Source organism: Dasypus novemcinctus, unplaced genomic scaffold (assembly GCF_030445035.2).
Source record: "Dasypus novemcinctus isolate mDasNov1 unplaced genomic scaffold, mDasNov1.1.hap2 scaffold_69, whole genome shotgun sequence".
Taxonomy (NCBI): Eukaryota; Metazoa; Chordata; class Mammalia; order Cingulata; family Dasypodidae; genus Dasypus; species Dasypus novemcinctus.
The window spans coordinates 781,589-800,943 of NW_026688628.1; the positions used below are offsets into that span (position 1 = coordinate 781,589).

General features: G+C 43.1%; 1 protein-coding gene across 1 annotated transcript in view; it reads left to right on the forward strand.

The window, feature by feature from the left end:
• Positions 1–19,355, forward strand: part of LOC139438556 (olfactory receptor 7A10-like) — a 130,137-nt gene that overhangs the window by 76,004 nt on the left and 34,778 nt on the right. The gene's annotated exons all lie outside the window — the stretch shown is intronic.

The window sequence follows — 19,355 nt, forward strand, 5'->3', positions numbered from 1 at the left end:
GAGCAGTATGTGCGGTGGTTCCCGCGGCCGTGAATAAGCAACCAGGCTGATGGACGGTCCTGGGCCACTGGAACCCTCGGGCTGCCTTCCCACCGACAAGGAGAACCAGGAATAGGTCTGCACCGTCTGGCCCGGCCCCTCTGGGAAGGTGTGCGTGGTGGGAAGACCTCGGGGGTCTAAGCAGCTGAAGCTCCCAAGAGAGGGCTGAAGGAAGGAAGAGAAGGGTGTTCAGAGTTGTCCAGGTCTCTCATTCCTTTCTTTTCAACATTGTTTCTGTCCGTCCCCAGGGTGTTCCTCAGGGCATCTGATTAGATAAAAGCCTTGATTGGGGACCCTCAGCCTGGCGGACAGCTGGGCACCTGGGCTATCCCTCAGGCCTCCTGGAGGGATGGGACTGCCAGAAGAGGGACACCTCACTTTTCTCAGGCTGCTGTCACAAGTGCCATGAACTGGGTGGCTAAAAACACCAGAAACGGCTCTCTCAGCCCGGCAGGCTGAAGCCGCAAGTGCATGGGCCGTGCTGGTGTGTCAGTCCTGGCCGCTGGGGCGCCTGTCCCTTGGCCAGCAAGCCTTGGGTTTTCAGTGCCTCCTCAGTCACCCTATGGCCTGCTCTGTCTCTTTTCCCATGGTGCTCCCGCCCCCCACTTTTGTCTGTGTCCACACCCCCCTCTAAAGACACCAGCCATCCTGGACTAAGGGTCCACCCACTGCAGTCAGCCTCATTCAATTTAAATGATTCTGCTTGCAATAACACTTTTGCAAAAAGTTCGTGTTCCCAGGTACCCAGGATTAGGACTTCAAGGTATCTTTTTGGGGTACACAGCTCAACCCATAACGTGGAACACAGATTCCATTGGAAAGGAAGTTAATGGTGTATAAAATAATCCCACAAAATGCCTCCTTCCTCTTCTCCTAGCCACCCACAATCAGTGGTGCCCAGGTGAGTCCCCAGTTCAGGTCAACTCTCGCTTGAGTACTGATGGGAGGCCCCTTGAGTCTCATGAGCTTCACTTCACACACAGAAGCGTAGTTTCTGGTTGAAGCAACCATGGCCCTCAGCCTGCCCCTGGGATGTCTCTTGAATCTGAGGTACCCCTCTGCCTGGCTTCTAGCGTGTGGAAGACCTGGATGGAGGAAGGGGACTTCTGGGGCCGTCTGACAAGGTACCTATCTGTTCTGGCCATTAAAACAGGAGGGGGGTGGAACGGAAGGGTTCCTGACCTTCTGTAAACACACACCTCATCTGTTTTCTTCCTGTGAGCAATAGCTTTTGAACAACTGTAAATAGTTTCACTACTAAGTGGGGTTTACATTTTGAGTCTACGGTACCTATGATACTACCAGTGAGTTGATGGCCATCATGAGATAATAGTCAAAAAGCCAAGACTCTTGGTGTATGAAGTTGTTCAAATCTTCTTTATCTAGAGAATATAAAATTCATCTGGATTTTCAGCATAACAAAGACAGTTCACACTACACCGTTTTGTTTGTACCTTTGAGGAGTCCCTTTCCATAAGGTGGACTGTAGACTGCTCCTCGATGGGGTGTCACTGAAGGAAGGTACCGCTGAATACTGCACAGTGGGGCTTGTGGATTCTGAAGCTTAAATGTGGTAGAAATGCAGAGCAGAACCCCTGCCCCCTGTGGGCCAGGCCCAAGAGGGAGAAGGGCAGAGTGAGCCTGAAGACTCAGTGTCTCCTTCCAGAATTTGGCAGTCTGATAAATGGCCCTGCCTTCCAGGGCTAACTGAACAAGGGCCGGAGAGGGGACCCAAGGTAAGAAGTGACCAGGGCTCTATGTCTTGGTGGGACATCACGAATGAGCCATAAGCACATTTTTCTATATGATAGGGTCGGCAAACTAAGGCCTGCAGGCCAAATCTGGCCGCCTGCCTGTTTTGATAAAGTTTTATTAGAACACACCCACACCCATTCATTTCTTTAACGTTCCTGTGCAGGATGTTGGGGTTGAGTGATAACGGCAGAGCCCACAGGGCCAGAAGACTTCCCCCCTGGCCCTCCAGAAAGAAAGTCGCTGACTGCTGCTCGAATGCCTTATTGCCTCCTGGAAAATGGGAAATGTCTTTATTTATTTATTTTTTTGTCTTTATTTTTTTAATATTACATTCAAAAAATATGAGGTCCCCATATACCCCCCCACTCCCCTCACCCCTCTCCTCCCCCCATAGCAACATCCTCCTCCATCATCATGAGACATTCATTGCATTTGGTGAATACATCTCTGAGCACCGCTGCACCTCATGGACAATGGTCCCCATTATAGCCCACACTCTCCCACAGTCCACCCAGTGGGCCATGGGAGGACATACAATGTCTGGTAACTGTCTTTAGAACGCATGCATTCAAATGGGATTTTATGTGTTTAAAGCATTTCAGGGCAGTTTTGGTTAGCTGAGGTTACAGGCAAATTCAAGTCCTGGGGCTTTGTGCATGCCAAAAGGAAATGATGCAACTGAAATAAATATTAATTAAAATCTAAAGAAAAGAGCCTTAAAAGCAACAAGAACAGCAAAAGGCATTTCAAAGTCTATTTGAACCAATGTTCACACCATGGTATTGGGATTATGGGCACTGGTATCTGATCAGCTCCAGGGCTCCAGGAGAAGTTTCTCTGACCTTGGGATCATTGGTCATAAAGTGGGCGAATTCTGTACTACAGCTGATCAAACTCTGTACTAAAGCTGATCAAATTCTTCCTAAATCAATTTCCTTGGAGCACAGTTAACAGTACTCAGTGTGTTGGTTAGCAGCCCAGGCTGAGGAGCCCCAAGTGGAAGTATCAGCTCTGTGGTGACTAGCTGTGGAGCCTTCACAAGTCACAGCCTCTCTGTCTCACTTTGCCATTCTAGGACAGATCAAACAGAACTGACCTCATGGACCACTTAAGAGAATGAATGTGCTTAGTGGGCACACAGTGGCTCACAGTAAGCCCTGGATCGGTGGAGCTCTAATTACTGTTTTGTTTTTATTTTTTTATTTTTTAATTATCTTTTTTCAAAGTTAATAGATCACACAAAATGTTACATTAGAAAACATAAGAGGTTCCCATATACCCCACTCCCCACCCCCACCCCTATCAATTTTTTAGTTGTATTTTTTGAAGATACATAGATCACAAAAAATGTTACATTCAAAAAATATAAGAGGTTCCCATATACCCCCAACCATCTCACTCCACTCCTCCCATATCAACAACCTCTTTCATTAGTGTGGCACATTCATTGTATTTGGTGAATACATTTTGGAGCACTGCTGCACCCCATAGACTAATTGGCTTTGGCTAGTGATGGTCAGTGCCCTTTTGCTAAGGACTGGGTCCACTGGGCCAAGCCTTTCCTTCCTGTTCTGACCACTGTCAGAGAGGCACATGATAGAACCTTCAACCTGGGGGCTTAAATAAGCAGTTCTGGGGCATTGTCAGACTAGCCCTGGCAAACTGAGACAGTGGCTAAAAGTAAAGATAGACTTCCCATGCCAAGGTGTGTGTGTGTGTGTGTGTGTGTGTGTGTGTGTGTGTGTGTATGTGGCAGGGAGGCTCTGCTCAGTCCAGTCTCAGGAACCCAGGTGGAGGGAGGGTCACCAGTCAGGCTGTTGTCCTTTCAGTGTGAAGTCTTTGGAGCTCCTGGCCATGGGTGCTTACATGCTTCTGCCTGAAGAGTCACACATGGCTTCTTGGTCACATGCAAGCACCTAGCAGAGGAGCAGGGACGGTTACTCCTGTGGGTGACCAGGAGAGGAGGAGAATTGGCTATTGGTGCCATCTACCACTCAGCTGATCCTGAACAACACTCTGAGGTTGTGTCTCTGGCTCGACTTCCCACTGTTGGAAAGCCCTTGCTTCTCCTACCAAGTGCCCTTTCTCAGCCAGCAGCTCTACCTGCAGTAGCAAGGTCTCCTCCACTGTCACGTCTGTTTCCCACCCCCAGCACCACCAACCTCAGCAACCCTCCTTCTGTGTCACCCTGCACTTTGTTCACACCTCAGCTATTTTCTGAGGGAAAAGTGATGGTAGACATCAAGGGCCAAACCAGTATCAGGAAACACTGAATTTCAATAATACTCAAAACACAAAGGGCCAAATGGACATCAAGAGAGAAAAGTAAGTGGCGTTCTTTTTGCTTTGTGTTTTAAAAGCAACATCCTGTGTGAAACAAGAAATCCCTTGAGAAATGGTAATAATGAAATACCAGTAAACCCAGAAGCTCCGTTTTGTGGTAGCATGTAAATCTGGGTCGGTTTTATTAAGGACATTCTGCTTCAATCCATAAAGTAGTGAAAGAAAAAACGAGGAAAGAAGAAAAATTGGTGAAACAAATCAAGGAAAAGCAGATTTTTGTATGATTAGTTTTTGGAAATGGATAGTCATGTTACTAACTGAGGCTGGCTGGTGATGAATATTTTTTTCTTTATTTTTCTGTGATAGAAAATTTCATTTTGTTCTGCAAAAGTTCTGAATATGCGAAATCCCCACAAAGAAGAGCTGTCTAAGATTGTGATAGCATCCACCAGCATTGCTAAGGGAAGTTATTCTGAGCTATGATAGGCTCCTCGTAACTAATCCAGGGCTTGGGGGACAGGCATTGCTGCTTACTCATCATTCTTACTTTAAAGAGAGTTTTAGAACTCATTAGGAAAAGAAATGGGCATTTTTCAATAATGTTGCATATCATACTCTATTATGCTGATTTTCTCCAGTTTAGGGAACAAAATAAAGTGCCATTAGCTCTTACATTCAGTGTCGGGTAATTGCATGTTCTGTTCTTAAGTCCATCCTTCCCCTTTAGGATCTTTCTCTCAGAATAAGAACCCTAGGGGTTAACTCAGCTCAGAAGGGTCAGAGGAAGCACAAGCCCAGCCTTTTCCATGAGGATCTTCTGTTTCCTTGTTCCCCTGCTGTTAGCGCTGCCCCCTGCTGGCTGCCCTGCTGCCCTGTCCCCTTTGGCACCAGGCTTTCAGGTGTGAGAGAGGAAGGTGCCTCCCACCTCTCCACCACGTGTCTGGAGACCTGGTCTATGTGTTGGACCCTGTGGCTCTTCTCCAGCCACACATGTGTTCCACTGGTGGGCTGGCCAGGAAGGACTTAAGCCACAGAATGACCAGGAGCCCAGCTTCCTTCTAAGTCCTTAATTTACTAGGCATATGGAGGTGATGTGAGTGATGGGGACCATGTTATCTTTTTTTCTTTCCAGATGGCCTCAAGTGGAATGGGCAGTAACTCTGAACCTCAGAGGGGAGGGTCTGGATTCCAGAACTTTCCCTGACAGGAGACCAAGTTCCTCCTCTGGAGAATTGACCTTGTATCATCCCAGAGGAGTGGGTGGGGTGCTTGGGTTTCCTTGGGTTCCCGAAGGGCCTTCTGATCTGGGGATTTACCTACAAAGTTTCCTTCAAGAGGACATAACACTGCCAGCAAGAGGTGACTCTCGGCCAATCAACATCCTACGTTATGTTAGGATGTTGTGTTAGGATGTTTAGTATGTTAAAGATAATGTGATCTCTCCATGGTGTATTACATTTCTTAAAATGTTGAATTTTATTTGATTTAATTCAAATATCTTTAATTTTTATATAGTATAGCCATTTGATACTGTTTATGAATTCCAAATATAGATATTGGATTATGTTTGTAAACTGGTCTCTTCCTATGGGCATAATAGATTGTATTAACTTCAGAGGTTTCACTTTTACTTTGTTAAATTATGATCAGGAGTTGAAATGGCCCATGTCAGTAGGACATTGAGTCTTCACCCCCTTGATGGGCAGGGACTCACTAAGAAAAAGACATGGCAAAGGAAGTAGTTGGAGTTTTGATGCTGGATCCCAGGGAAGTAAACACACAGGAGAAGAACACAGAGGAACAGAGATGGCTCTATAGACATGGCAGAGGCCTGGAAAGAGAGAGAACCTGATGGTCTACTGTTGACCTTGTGGCAACACCAGAGCCGCCAAGCCCATAAAGAAACAAGCCCCAGACAGAGAGACAAGCCTTATGCCAGCCTACAGCTGAGACCAGAAGAAGCTGGGATCATGGAGTCTGAAGAAGAAGGCTGAATCCTCACAGAGACCAGCAGCCATCTTGCTCCAACATGTGGCAACAGACTTTGGTGAGGGAAATAACTTACACTTTATGGCCTTGTGACTGTAAGCTTCTACCCAAAATAAACCCCCTTTGTCAATGCCAACAGATTTCTGGTACTTTGCATCAGTACCCCTTTTGTTGACTAAGGCATATAGTCAAAGTGTTTGCTATTTTCTTTTTGATTTCTCCCCATTGCTTTGATGATTAAAAGGCCCTTAGAGCTGTTTTTTCACTTACCTTTTAAAATCCATCCAGAATTTTCTTTTGTCTGCAATGAAGTGGGAAAATACAAGTTTATTTTTAACCCAAAGATCTATCCAGTTTTCACAGTACCAAACACTGAAAACTTTATCACTGGCCATGGTTTGGGCTTCTTGTTAACCTAGGAGTATAGGAGCCATACTGGAGGAGATGCTTTCCACAGAAGTGAAGGCCACAGTGGAACAGGGCACCCTGTGACCATGCCAGAAGTGGACAGGCACAGTGGACCAGGGCACCCTGTGACCATGCCAGAAGTAGACATACTTGAAGGCCACAGTGGGAGGAAGCTCAGGTGTGGTGGGCTTGTTCTGGCCAGTGGTGGTGTGTGAGCAGGAGCCCTGAGCCCATACTGGGAGGTTTTCTGTCCTCCCCATCCTGTAAAGTGACTTGGAGCACAGGCACACCAGATTTTCCAGCAGCTGTGAGACAAGTTCTTTTAGCATGGCACTCCTGGAGTTCTTAAGAACTTTAAGACAATACTAAGGATTGCCTTGCTGGCCTTAGCAGGGTGGCTGTGGACAACAACCAGGCTGACTTATCTTCACACCGCTCCCAGAATGACCAGGTTTCTTGCACAGGATGGAAGGTGTGTGAAGGGTCTGTAGAGACTCAGTTGAAGCTGCTTTCACCCAGTCTGAGTTCCTGGAGTCAGTGAGCTTGGGGGTTACTGGGTTTTCCAACATACTCTGCATATGTGCTGCATTCTCTTAACTGTACTTTCTACCTTGTGCCTAGTAGTTGGTAGAAATGCTTCCTTTTGTTACCCACCCAGAGGAAAAAAGTAAGGCAAAAACAAACTTAGGCAAACTGGCATTAGGTTCGAGACCTGATCCTGCCCAAATCCAGCAAGACCACGTGTCTGAGTTCACTGTCGGGAGGATATAAGCAGCCAAAGTGATATACATGGCTAACCAGGGGAGGATTAAAGAACAGCTAGCAAGTGCATTTCTTCATCTTTTTTAGATAATGAGGCAGACGTACTTTCCCTTTAAGGACAAGCTGGGATGAACAAATGGAGATATTAAAAGATGATAGCTGATGGGTGGGGCAAGATGGCACCTGAGTGAATGCACTTCATAATTGTTCCTGCAAAAGGCCGGCTGAGTACAGTTGGAATCTTGCTGCAGTGGGCTGTTTCGGGGACTTGCAAGGCAGGAACTGTTTGGACATTGATTTGGAGAGACTGGAACAGAAGTCGTGCTTGCTAAGGGTAGAATTGTGGGTTTCTAACACTGAGGTCAGAAGTTGTGGAGAGGTGGGACTCTTCCCCCTAGGGCATTCCCTGAACTGTTAGTAGTGTGGCAACATTCCCAAGCCCTGTGTTCCCCAGAAGAATGGTCCCCAGGTCAATGACCCCTAAGCCACCGCAGCCCACTTTCCACAGACCCACAGGCCCCAAGCGGACAATATCCCAGACTTCCCACTCCCAAATCCAGCGCTCTGCCAAATCCAGTGCTCCCTGCCGTAAGGGAATACACTAGCCGTTCAGTTTTGGAGTGACTCTGTGAGTTGGAGGGTTTTGGTGGGAGGTGCAGAGGGGCCAAATGAGATGGGGGTTCAATTTTCAGGTCCTGACACCCCCCCCTTTTTTTTTTTTGAGCTAAGGAGCATTCCAGCTGCCTTGGGGAAAACTGGGGAAGAAAGGAAAGGCAAATCTGCCGAGAAAGCCCAATTTACCTAAAAGTGCTGGGATTGGAAACTTGGTCTGGGAGAAGGTGGAGTCAGAAAATCAACTAGGCAGCAGACTTGGCCCAGTTGTTATAGTGTCTGCCTACCACATAGGAGGTCTGCGGTTCAAACCCCCGGGCCTCATTGACCTGTGTGGAGCTGGCCCATGTGCAGTGCTGATGCACACAAAGAGTACCCTGCTAAGCAGGAGGGTCCCCCACATAGGGGAGCTCCATGTGCAAGGAGTGTACCCTATAAGGAGAGCCACCCAGCATGAAAGAAAGTGCAGTCTGCCCAGGATTGATGCCGCACACATGGAGAGCTGACACAACAAGATGATGCAACAAAAAGAAACACAGATTCCCATGCCCCTGACAACAACAGAAGCGAACAAAGAAGACACAGCAAATAGACACAGAAAACTGGGGGGGGGGGGAAGGGGAGAGAAATAAATAAATAAATCTTTTAAAAAAATTCAACTAGCCCTCCGGTAGTACAACTAAGGGAGATGGACTGTAAGATGTGTTTTGAGGGGACCGGGAGAGAGTGAGGGTTCAACAGTGAGCCCCTGATACTAATGACTATGCTTGTGAGCTGATAAGCCTAAAATAAGAACAAGGCCTAGAGCAACATTGTGCCTGGGAATTTCCTCCTGTCAGCCTTCATGTTACTCAAATGTGGCCAGTCTCGAAGCCAAACTCAGCATGTAAATGCAATGCCTTCCCCCCAGCGTGGGACATGACACCCGGGGATGAGCCTCCCTGGCACCGAGGGACCACTATCAACTACCAACTGATGATGCAACTGGAAAATGACCTTATATGGAAGGTTCAATGTGGATCAGCAGAATATCCCTGTCTACATAAAATAACATGACTTTAAAATGCTGTTTGACCTAAAGTAAGGGGGAAATGGAAAGGAGAAATGAGTTTATATGGCTACGAGTTTCTAAAAAAGAGTCTGGAGGCTGGCAGAAGCATTGCCCTCATGCACAACTGAGCAGAGTCAGAGAGACGGATAAAGCAGATACAACCCCCAGATATTAGTTCCTTTGAGGGCTAAAGAGACCCATGGGAGTTATGGTCATGGCCGATGAGGTTAACTACCAGGGCAGATGGCCCCTCTTTGGAAATGGTGTTTATGTGTGATGAATCTGGACTCAGATGGGATCTTCCTTCATAAGACTTTCATGCTAATGTGCTGGAGGTGCAGTTAATGTTGGGGTTTAAGATATATTCAGGGCATTTGAATTTCTGGACTGACAATGTGATAGCCAGGTCCTGAGCCTCAACAGACTCAAGCACCTACAATCTGATTTATTGGACTTACCACACTCAGCTAAGATGGAGTTGAAGAAGGACAACCACCACACCATGGAGCCTAGACTGATTACAACTGAAAGTGGGAGGATTGCATCCAGCATCCATGTGGAATCTGAGCCTCCTCTTGACATAGAGGTGCAATGGACACAACCAATCCAATTTCCACATAGAAGAGGTGGCATTGGATTGGGAAAAGTGGACATGGTGGCTGATGGGTATGGGGAAAGGCAGGAAGAGATGAGAGGTGGAGGCGTCTTTGGGACAAGAACCTGCCCTGGATGGTGCTTCAGAGGCAATCACCGGACATTGTAAATCCTCACAGGGCCCACTGGATGGAATGGAGGAGAGTATGGGCCATGATGTGGACCATTGACTATGAGGAGCAGAGGTGCCCAAAGATGTACTTACCAAATCCAATGGATGTGTCATGATGATGGGAACGAGTGTTGCTGGAGGGGGGGGGGGAGAGGTGGGTTGGGGGGATGGGGTTGAATGGGACCTCACATATATATTTTTAATGTAATATTATTACAAAGTCAATAAAAAAATAAAAAAAAAAAAGATGTGTTTTGAAAACTTCCATTAGCATATTTGGTGTTCCTGGTGATGTGTGGGCACGCTGTCTTTGAAATTAAGAGACATTGTTTTCTCTGGTGATTTGGTTCACCAAGGACCCACTTGATTCTCCTACTGGACACCTCACACAGCTTTCCTGCTGCCCTGGGAGAGAGAGAAGGGAAAAAGGGAGAAAGGGGGAAGGTCAGACTCCTAAGCATTTTATTTAAATGCAAAGAGGATTCCTTGCTTGAAATGTTGGTCTTTTTTATTGGCTTATTTTTTTGTTTTTCCTTCCTCTTTATAACCCCACAGCCCTTTCCTCCTCCCCCTCCACCTTCTCCTCCTCCTCTTCTTCTTCATCCCCCTTTTCTTGCTTGAATTTCCACCCCCACTTTTCCCCCTTTTTTCCCTTTCTCTTCTTTTTTATATTTTTTATATTAGGTGTGGCAGGGAGTGATTCACATTTGCTATGTTTCCTCATCCTCTATTTCCTCTTTTCTGTGTGTACTGATTTTGGCTACCAATACTTACCCCTTTCCTCTACATCTTTCTATCCTCCATCATTTAGTGTTTCTCTTACATTCCACTGCTCTTATTTTAGCCCCCGATTTTTATTTCTAATACCTTTGTACTGTTTTCTGTCTTTTATTCACTCTCTATATTATTGTCCTTTCCTTTCTCTTCCCACTTTCCTGACCACACTGGTCTTTTAATTAATACTATATTCCTCACCATATTCAGGTTACTGTCTCATTATAGATACTCCATTTTTCTTACTGTTATAACTCTACACAGCTTACATGAGTCTAATACCCATTCTTCTAGATCTCACATGGTTCTTCTGCTAATATTTACTAACAATACTACTATTATACTTTTTTCTTTTCTTACTCTTTTTGCTTTCACTTACCCTAATATTTTCCTTCAAGTGAACTTAGCCAACAGGACAGAAATAGAATAAGAAGAACAAAATGGCAAAGAGAAGACTTAACACACATGAAAAGCAGCAACTAATTAAACCCTGACACTAGACAAAGAAGCTAATCAACCCACCAAGATAAAATGATGACCAGACAGCAACAAAAAACTACAAACCAAACCAATAATCAGGAAAACATGACCCAATCCAATGAACAAACTAAAAAGTAGGAAGAAGAGCAGAACATCAAACAAGTAATTAAAGCTCTCAAAACATTTAATAGGGGCCAATTTAATGAGGTGAAGGAAGAGATAAGACTATGAAGAAAACACTTAGAGAGCATACAGAAGAAATTGCAATCATGCAAAAAAAAAGACAATGGATATGATGGGGAGTAACAGCACAATCGAAGAAATCAAAAATACACTCTCAGCAAATAACAGCAGATTTGAAGAGGGAGAGGAAAGAACTAGTGATGTACTGTCTTCCACTATGGAAGATAGTACATCCTAAATCAAACGGACAGTAGAATTGATAGATAAAAAGAGAGAAAAAATTCAACAGGGACTTTGGGACCTGAATGACAAAGCAAAATGTGAAAACATATGCATTATAGGCATCCCAGAATAAGAAGAGAAGGGAAAGGGAACAGAAGGGGTGTTGGAGGAAATAATGGGTGAAAACCTCCCAAACCTATTGAGGGAGATGAATGTCCACATCCAGGAAGCACAATGCACCCTAAATAGCATAAATCCCAACAGGCCTACCCAAAGACATATACTTGTCAAATTATCCAATGCTCAAGACAAAGAGAAAATACTAAAAGCAGCAGGAGAAAAGAGAAACATCACATACAATGGAGGCTTCATAAAACTAAGTGCTGATTTCTCATCTCAAACCAAGGAGGCAAGAAGGCAGTGGGATGATATAGTCAAAGTACTAAAAGAAATAATTTGCAAAAAAGAATACTCTGTCCACCTAAACTGACATTCAATATGATAGAGAGTTCAAATATTCACTGACAAACAGAAATTAATAGATTATACCAACAAGAATACTGCCCTTCAAGAAATACTAAAGGAAGTTCTATAGGGGGAAAGATAAAAAACAGGAGAGACAGAGTTGGACGAGAGTGTAAGAACAATAAAAAGACAAAAAAAGTAAAAAACCAAACAAAATATAACAAACACAAATCCAAAGAAAATATGGCTAATATAAATAATTCCTTGAAAGTGATAACACTGAATGTCAATGGATTAAACTCACCTGTCAAGGGACTCAGACTGGAAGATTGGATAAGAAAGTATGATCCATCTATATGTTGTCTACATGAAAAACATCTTAGACCTAGGGATTCAAGGAGGTTGAAAGTGAATAGCTGGAAAACATCTTACAGGCAAATAATAACCAAAAATGGGCAGGAGTAACTATGTTAATATCAGACAAAATAGACTTTAAATGCAAAATAATTGTGAGAGACAAATATGGACACTACATATTAGTGAAAGGGATAATCATTCAAAAAGGAAAGAACAGGTATAAACATTTATGCTCCTGGGAATCAGACTTGACTCAGTGATTAGGGCATCTGTCTACCACATGGGAGGTCCACGGTTCAAACCCTGGACATGCTTGGGGCCTCCTTGACCCATGTGGACCTGGCCCATGCACAGTGCTGATGCGCACACAGATTGTTGTGCCATGCAGCGGTGTCCCCGTGTAGGGGAGTCCCAAGCGTAAGGAGTGCACCCTGTAAGGAGAGCTGCTCAGTGTGAAAGAAAGTGCAGCCTACTCAGGAATGGCACTGCACACACAGAGAGCTGACACAGCAAGATGATGCAACAAAAAGAAACACAGATTCCAATGCCACTGACAACAGAAGCAGACAAAGAAGATGCAGCAAAAAGAGAGAGAACAGACAACTAGTGTGTGGGGGAGGGGAGAGAAATAAATAAATACATCTTTAACAACAAAAACAAAAACAAACAAAAACATTACACTCCTAACAAGGGTGCCTACAAATATGTAAGACAAACACTGGAGAATCTAAGGGAAGGAATTGATGCCTCTACAGTTATAGTGGGGGACTTTAATACACCACTATCACCTTTGGACAGAACATCTCAAAAGAAAATCAATAAAGAAGAAAAGACTTTGAACAATATATTAGAGGAACTGGACCTAATAGACATATACAGAACATTACATAAAAATAAAGCAGGATAAACTTTCTTCTCAAGTGCACATGGATCATTCTCCAAGATAGACAACAGGATAGGTTGCTGAGAAAGTCTCAGTGAATTCAGAAAGTTTGAAATCATACAAAATAATTTCTCTGACTACAGTGGAATGAAGCTGGAAATCTGCAAAGGTCAGAGACCTGGATTTGGCAACAAGATATGAAAGTTAAATAACACACTCTTAGAAAAACAGTGGGTCAAGGAGGAACTCTCAAAAGAAATCAATAACTACCTTGAAACAAATGAAAATGATAATGCACATATCAAAACTTATGGGATGCAGCAAAAGTGGTACTGAGAGGGCAATTTATAGCCATAAATTCACACGTGATAAAAGAAGAGCTAAAATTGAAAAACTAACTTCACAGTTGGAGGATTTAGTAAAAAAAAAAAAACAATGACAAACTAAACGCAAAGGAAAAGGAAAGAAATAACAAAGACCAGAGCAGAACTAAATGAAAAAATAAGAAAGCACTTGAAAAAATAAACAAAACCAAGAGCCAGTTCTTTGACAAGATCTATAAAATTGACAAACCCTTAGCTAGACTAACAAGAAAAAAAAAAAGATGCAAATACAGAAAATAAGAAATGAGAAAGGGGATATCACCACTGACCCCACAGAAAAAAAGACTATAATAAGAAGATACTTTGAAAAACTATATTCCAACAAAAATGAAAATTCAGAGAAAATGGACAAATTCCTGGAAACACATAAGCAACCTATATTAATGAAAGAGGAAACTGACAATCTCAATAAATCAACCACAAGTAAAGATATAAAATCAGTCATTAAAAGCCTCCCAACTAATAAGAGTTCTGGGCCAGATGGCTTCAGAGGTGAATTCTACCAAACTTTCCATAAAGAACTAATGCCAATCTTGCTGAAACTCTTCCAAAAAATTGAAACAGAAGAACATTGCTTAACTTATACTATGATGCCAATATTGCCCTAATATCAAAGCTGAACAAAGGTGCCACAGGAAAGGAAAATTACAGACCAATCTCTCTAATGAACATAGATGTGGAAATCCTCAACAAAATACTTACTAATCATATTCAGCAGCACATTAAACGAATTATACACCATGACCAGGAGGAATTCATTCCTCGTATGCAAGGATGGTTCAACATAAGAAAATACACTAATGTAAACACCACATAAACAGACTGAAGGAAAGAAATCACATGATCATATCTGCAGATGCAGAAAAAGCATTTGACAAAATACAGCACTATTTCTTAATAAAAACTCTGCAAAAGATTGGAGTAGATGGAAACTTTCTGAATATGATAAAAGATATATATGGAAAACCCCCAGTTAACATCATTTACAATTTTGAAATCTGAAAATCTTTCCCTCTAAGATCAAGAACAAGACAACGATGCCCATTATTACCCCTTCTATTTAATATTGTGTTAGAAGTACTTGCCTGAGCATTGAGGCAAGAACCAGACATAAAAGGCATTCAAATATGAAAAGAAGAAGTCAAAATTCCACTATTTGCAGATGATATGACCCTATACATAGAAAACCCTGAGAAATCTACAACAAAGCTTCTAGAATTTATAAATGAGTTCAGTAATGTCACAGGTTATGAGATCAATGCACAAAAATCAGTAGCATGTCTGTACAACACTAATGAAAAACCTGAGGAGGAAATCAAGAAAAAATACCATTTGCAATAGTAAATTAAAAAATCAAATACCTAGAAATAAATTTAACTAAAGATGTACAACATTTATACACAGAAAACTACACAACACTGTTCAAGGAAATCAAAGAAGACTTAAATAAATGGAAGAATACTCGCTGTTCATGGATAAGAAGGCTAAATATTATTAAGATGTCTATCCTACCAAAACTGATCTACACATTCAATGTAATCCCAATGAAAATCAACACAACATTCTTTAGTGAACTAGAAAAACTCACTAAGAAATTTATTTGGAAAGGAAAGAGACCCCGAATAGCCAAAGACATATTGAAAAAGAAAAAACAAAATTGGAGTAATTACACTACCTGACTTCAAAACATAGTACAGTAGTGAAAACAGCATGGTACTGGCACAAGGAGAGACACACTGACCAATGGAACCAATTTGAAAATTCTGATATAGCTCCTCATAGATACAGTCATAGGATATTCACAAGACCACCAAACCCACTGAAAGAGGATTACCAACTCACACTTTGTAAAAAAATCAACTCAAGATGGATCAAAGACCTGAAAGAAGAGCCAAGACCATAAGACCATAAGGACCTTAGAACGCAATGTAGGGAAACACCTACAGGACCTTGTAATAGGAAATGGCTTCATGTACTTCACACCAGAAGCACGAGTAGAAGAACAAATAGATACATGAGACTTCTTCAAAATTAAAGCCTTTTGCACCTCAAAGGACTTTGTCAAGAAAATGAAAAGAGAGCCTACCCCATGGGTAAAAATATTTGGTAACCATATATCTGATAGGAGACCAATATCCTTCAAATATAAAGAATTCCTATATCTCAAAAATAAAGAGACAACCCACCCATTTTAAAAAGTGGCAAGACTTAAATAGAAACTCCTCGGTTCCACACATTTAACTTCCATTTTCCCTTCCACCTTGCTGCCTACATTGACAGCCAACCTCCGTTTCCTGAGGAGCCACTTCCAAAGATAGATGGAATAGTGTTCAGGGCCTAAATTGCTCAACTGCCCCAATGCCCTGGGAGCCACCCTTTCTCTCGAGGGGATACAGTTCCCTCTATTTGATGGCATTAGTCCTCCCCAGGATGTGGGTCCACCCCCACTCTCACTACTTGGGTTTCTACCCCATGGTGTCACCCACTCTGGCAGAATGAGCATGTAGACATTCCCCAGGAGCCCGTCCTGCATCAGACCCTCCCCTCCGAGCGTTCTAAACAGGTAACCCTCTTTATTATATTTTGATATGATTTTCTCCACATTTTACTCTCCACCAACACCTGACCCTCTCCTGTGTTCGTATGCTACTCCTCCCTCCCCCCACTTCTGGGCATTGTTACCCATCCGCCCCTCCCCAGCCACCCTCAAACCCGCAAACCAAGGTAAAAGGGGGGTAAGAGAGGAGTTTCGTGAGAGTACACAAGGATGGATATAAAACATGTAATATTACACCATAACATATAGGAGATGACAGACTGATAATGTAAACCATAATGTAAAACATAGGATAACTAAGAATGTAAAAAACTGTGTATCCTAAAGTATGCACCACAATGTAAGCACAGATGTCACCTTGTTAGAAAGCTATTGTCTCAGACTCTGTACATCACGTTAAGTAAATATGATGTGAATAGGGTGTAAGGGTATTGCTGTGGCAGGAAAAAGGTTTTGTGGTGGATGTATGGGAGTGCTGTATATTATATATATGCATTGCTGTGGTCTAGGGCTCCTGTGAAGAGAAGCTCAATAATTAGGGAAAAAAAAAAAAAAAGAAAAAGATAGGATGTAGAATTTTTTCCAAGTCATCACGTATTCTTTATCTAACCTTTAAACCTATCGCTATATGCCCTTTCCTAGTAAGGGACCCTGATATTATATTGGGCTTCAAATTTCAGGGAGTTCTGGATCACAGAGTGGTTCAACAATGGCAATGGAGGGATACTGGTATAGGATACCATTGACAGGTGATATATGGCTGACAGGGAGCTGTACAGAACATATGTCCAGGGTGCATGGTAATGTTTGGATATACTCATAGTGGCAACAATTAAAAACCACAGCAGGGGGGGGTACTGGGTTCCTGGCCAGTGGTGCACTGTTGTGGTCCCTAGGGGAGCAGCGACAGTCTCCCAGGTGCAGCGGTAGGGACCGGGAGGGAGTGAGGGCTCAACAGTGAGCCCCTGATGCTAATGACTATGCTTGTGAGCTGATAAGCCTAAAATAAGAACAAGGCCTAGAGCAGCATTGTGCCTGGGAATTTCCTCCTGTCAGCCTTCATGTTACTCAAATATGGCCAGTCTTGAAGCCAAACTCAGCATGTAAATGCAATGCCTTCCCCCCAGCGTGGGACATGACACCCGGGGATGAGCCTCCCTGGCACCGAGGGACCACTATCAACTGCCAACTGATGATGCAACTGGAAAATGACGTTATATGGAAAGTTCAATGCGGATCAGCAGAATATCCCTGTCTACATAAAATAACATGACTTTAAAATGCTGTTTGACTAATGTAAGGGGGAAATGGAAAGGAGAAATGAGTTTATATGGCTACGAGTCTCTAAAAATGAGTCTGGAGGCTGGCAGAAGGATTGCCCTTATCCACAACTGACGAGAGTCTGAGAGACAGATAAAGCATATACAACCCCCAGGTATTGGTTCCTTTGAGGGCTAAAGAGACCCATGGGAGTTATGGTCAAGACCGATGGGCTTAACTACCAGGTCAGATGGCCCCTCCTTGGGAATGCTGTTTATGTGTGATGAATCTGGACTCAGATGGGATCTCTCTTCATAAGACTTTCATGCTAATGTGCTGGAGGTGCAGTTAGTGTTGGGGTTTAAGAGATATTTAGGGGATTTGAATCTCTGGACTGACAATGTGATAGCCAGGTCCTGAGCCTCAACAGACTCCAGAACCTACAATCTGATTCATTGGACTCACCACACTCAGCTAAGATGGAGTTGAAGAAGGACAACCACCACACCATGGAGCCTAGAGTGATTACAACTGAAAGTGGGGGGATTGCATCCAGCATCCATGTGGATTCTGAGCCTCCTCTTGACATAGAGGTGCAATGGACACAACCAATCGAATGTCCACATAGAAAAGGTGGCATTGGATTGGGAAAAGTGGACATGGTGGCTGATGGGTATGGGGAAAGGCAGGAAGAGATGAGAGGCGGGGGGTCTTTGGGACATGGATCTGCCCTGGATGGTGCTTCAGAGGCAATCACCGGACATTGTAAATCCTCACAGGGCCCACTGGATTGAATGGGGGAGAGTATGGGCCATGATGTGGACCATTGACCATGAGGTGCAGAGGTGCCCAAAGATGTACTTACCAAATGCAATGGATGTGTCATGATGATGGGAATGAGTGTTGCTGGGGGGCAGAGGTGGGGAGGGGGTAGTGTGGTTGAATGGGACCTCATATATATATATATTTTTTAATGTAATATTATTACAAAGTCAATAAAAAATAAATAAATAAATAAAAAATAAAAATAAAAAAAATAGAAACTTCTCCAAATAAGAAATGCAAATGACTAAAAAGCACATGAAAAATGCTCAAAATCACTTGATATTAGGGAAATGCAAATCAAAACTACAATGAGATACCATCTTACTTCCACGAGACTAGCAGCCATCAAAAACACAGAAGACTACAAGTACTGAAGAGGATGTGGAGGAATGGGAACACTCACTCATGCTGGTGGAAATGCAGAAGGATACAGCCATTCTGAAGAACAGTTTGGTGGTTTGTCAAAAAAAACTAGCTATGGATTTGCCATATGACCCAGCAAGTCCACTGGTGGGTATTTACCCAGTAGAACTGAAAACAAGGATACAAACTGATATATGCACACCAATGTTCATAGCAGCATTATTTACTATTGTCAAAAGTTGGAATCAATGCAAATGGCCATCAATTGATGAATGGATAAATAAAATGTGGCATATACATACAATGGACTACTACTCAGCTATAAGATGGAATACAGTACAAACACATGTGATAACATGGATGAACCTTGAAAACCTTATGTTGAGTGAAGCAACCCAGGCATTGAAGCACAAATATTACATGATAAGTTGTCTCAGAGAGCTACAGACTGGTTGATAGGCTTAAAGAAAGTTTGGAAGAGAGCTAACACCTACATGGGTGAAATCTATGATTAGCTGTATGTAAATATTTGTAGAGGGAAGGGATAAAATGGGGGCATACGGATGCCTTGGGTGGAGCTTTAATGGTTTGAGCGGGGCTAAGGATGGGAGGAAGGGTCAGATGGCTCTAGAAATTGGGGGGAGGGTGGGGAAATATTTGGACAAAGTAGATTGTCAGGTATGTGGTTGAAACTGTAATGTTGAGAAAACTTTTTAGAAAATATAATAAGGAAGTTTACATGTTTAAGATGCTTAAGGTGGGACATCTTACACAGGTCAGGCTTCCAGGTAGTGTGTGAATGCTCATTTTGTCATAGTGGGTTATATCACTTGGTGGAGATCCATACAATTAGTGTGAAGTTATACCCACATCCTGAGGACTGATGTTCTCAAACAGGGAAATGTGTCTCTCAAGAATACTGGTGGCTCTCAATGGGT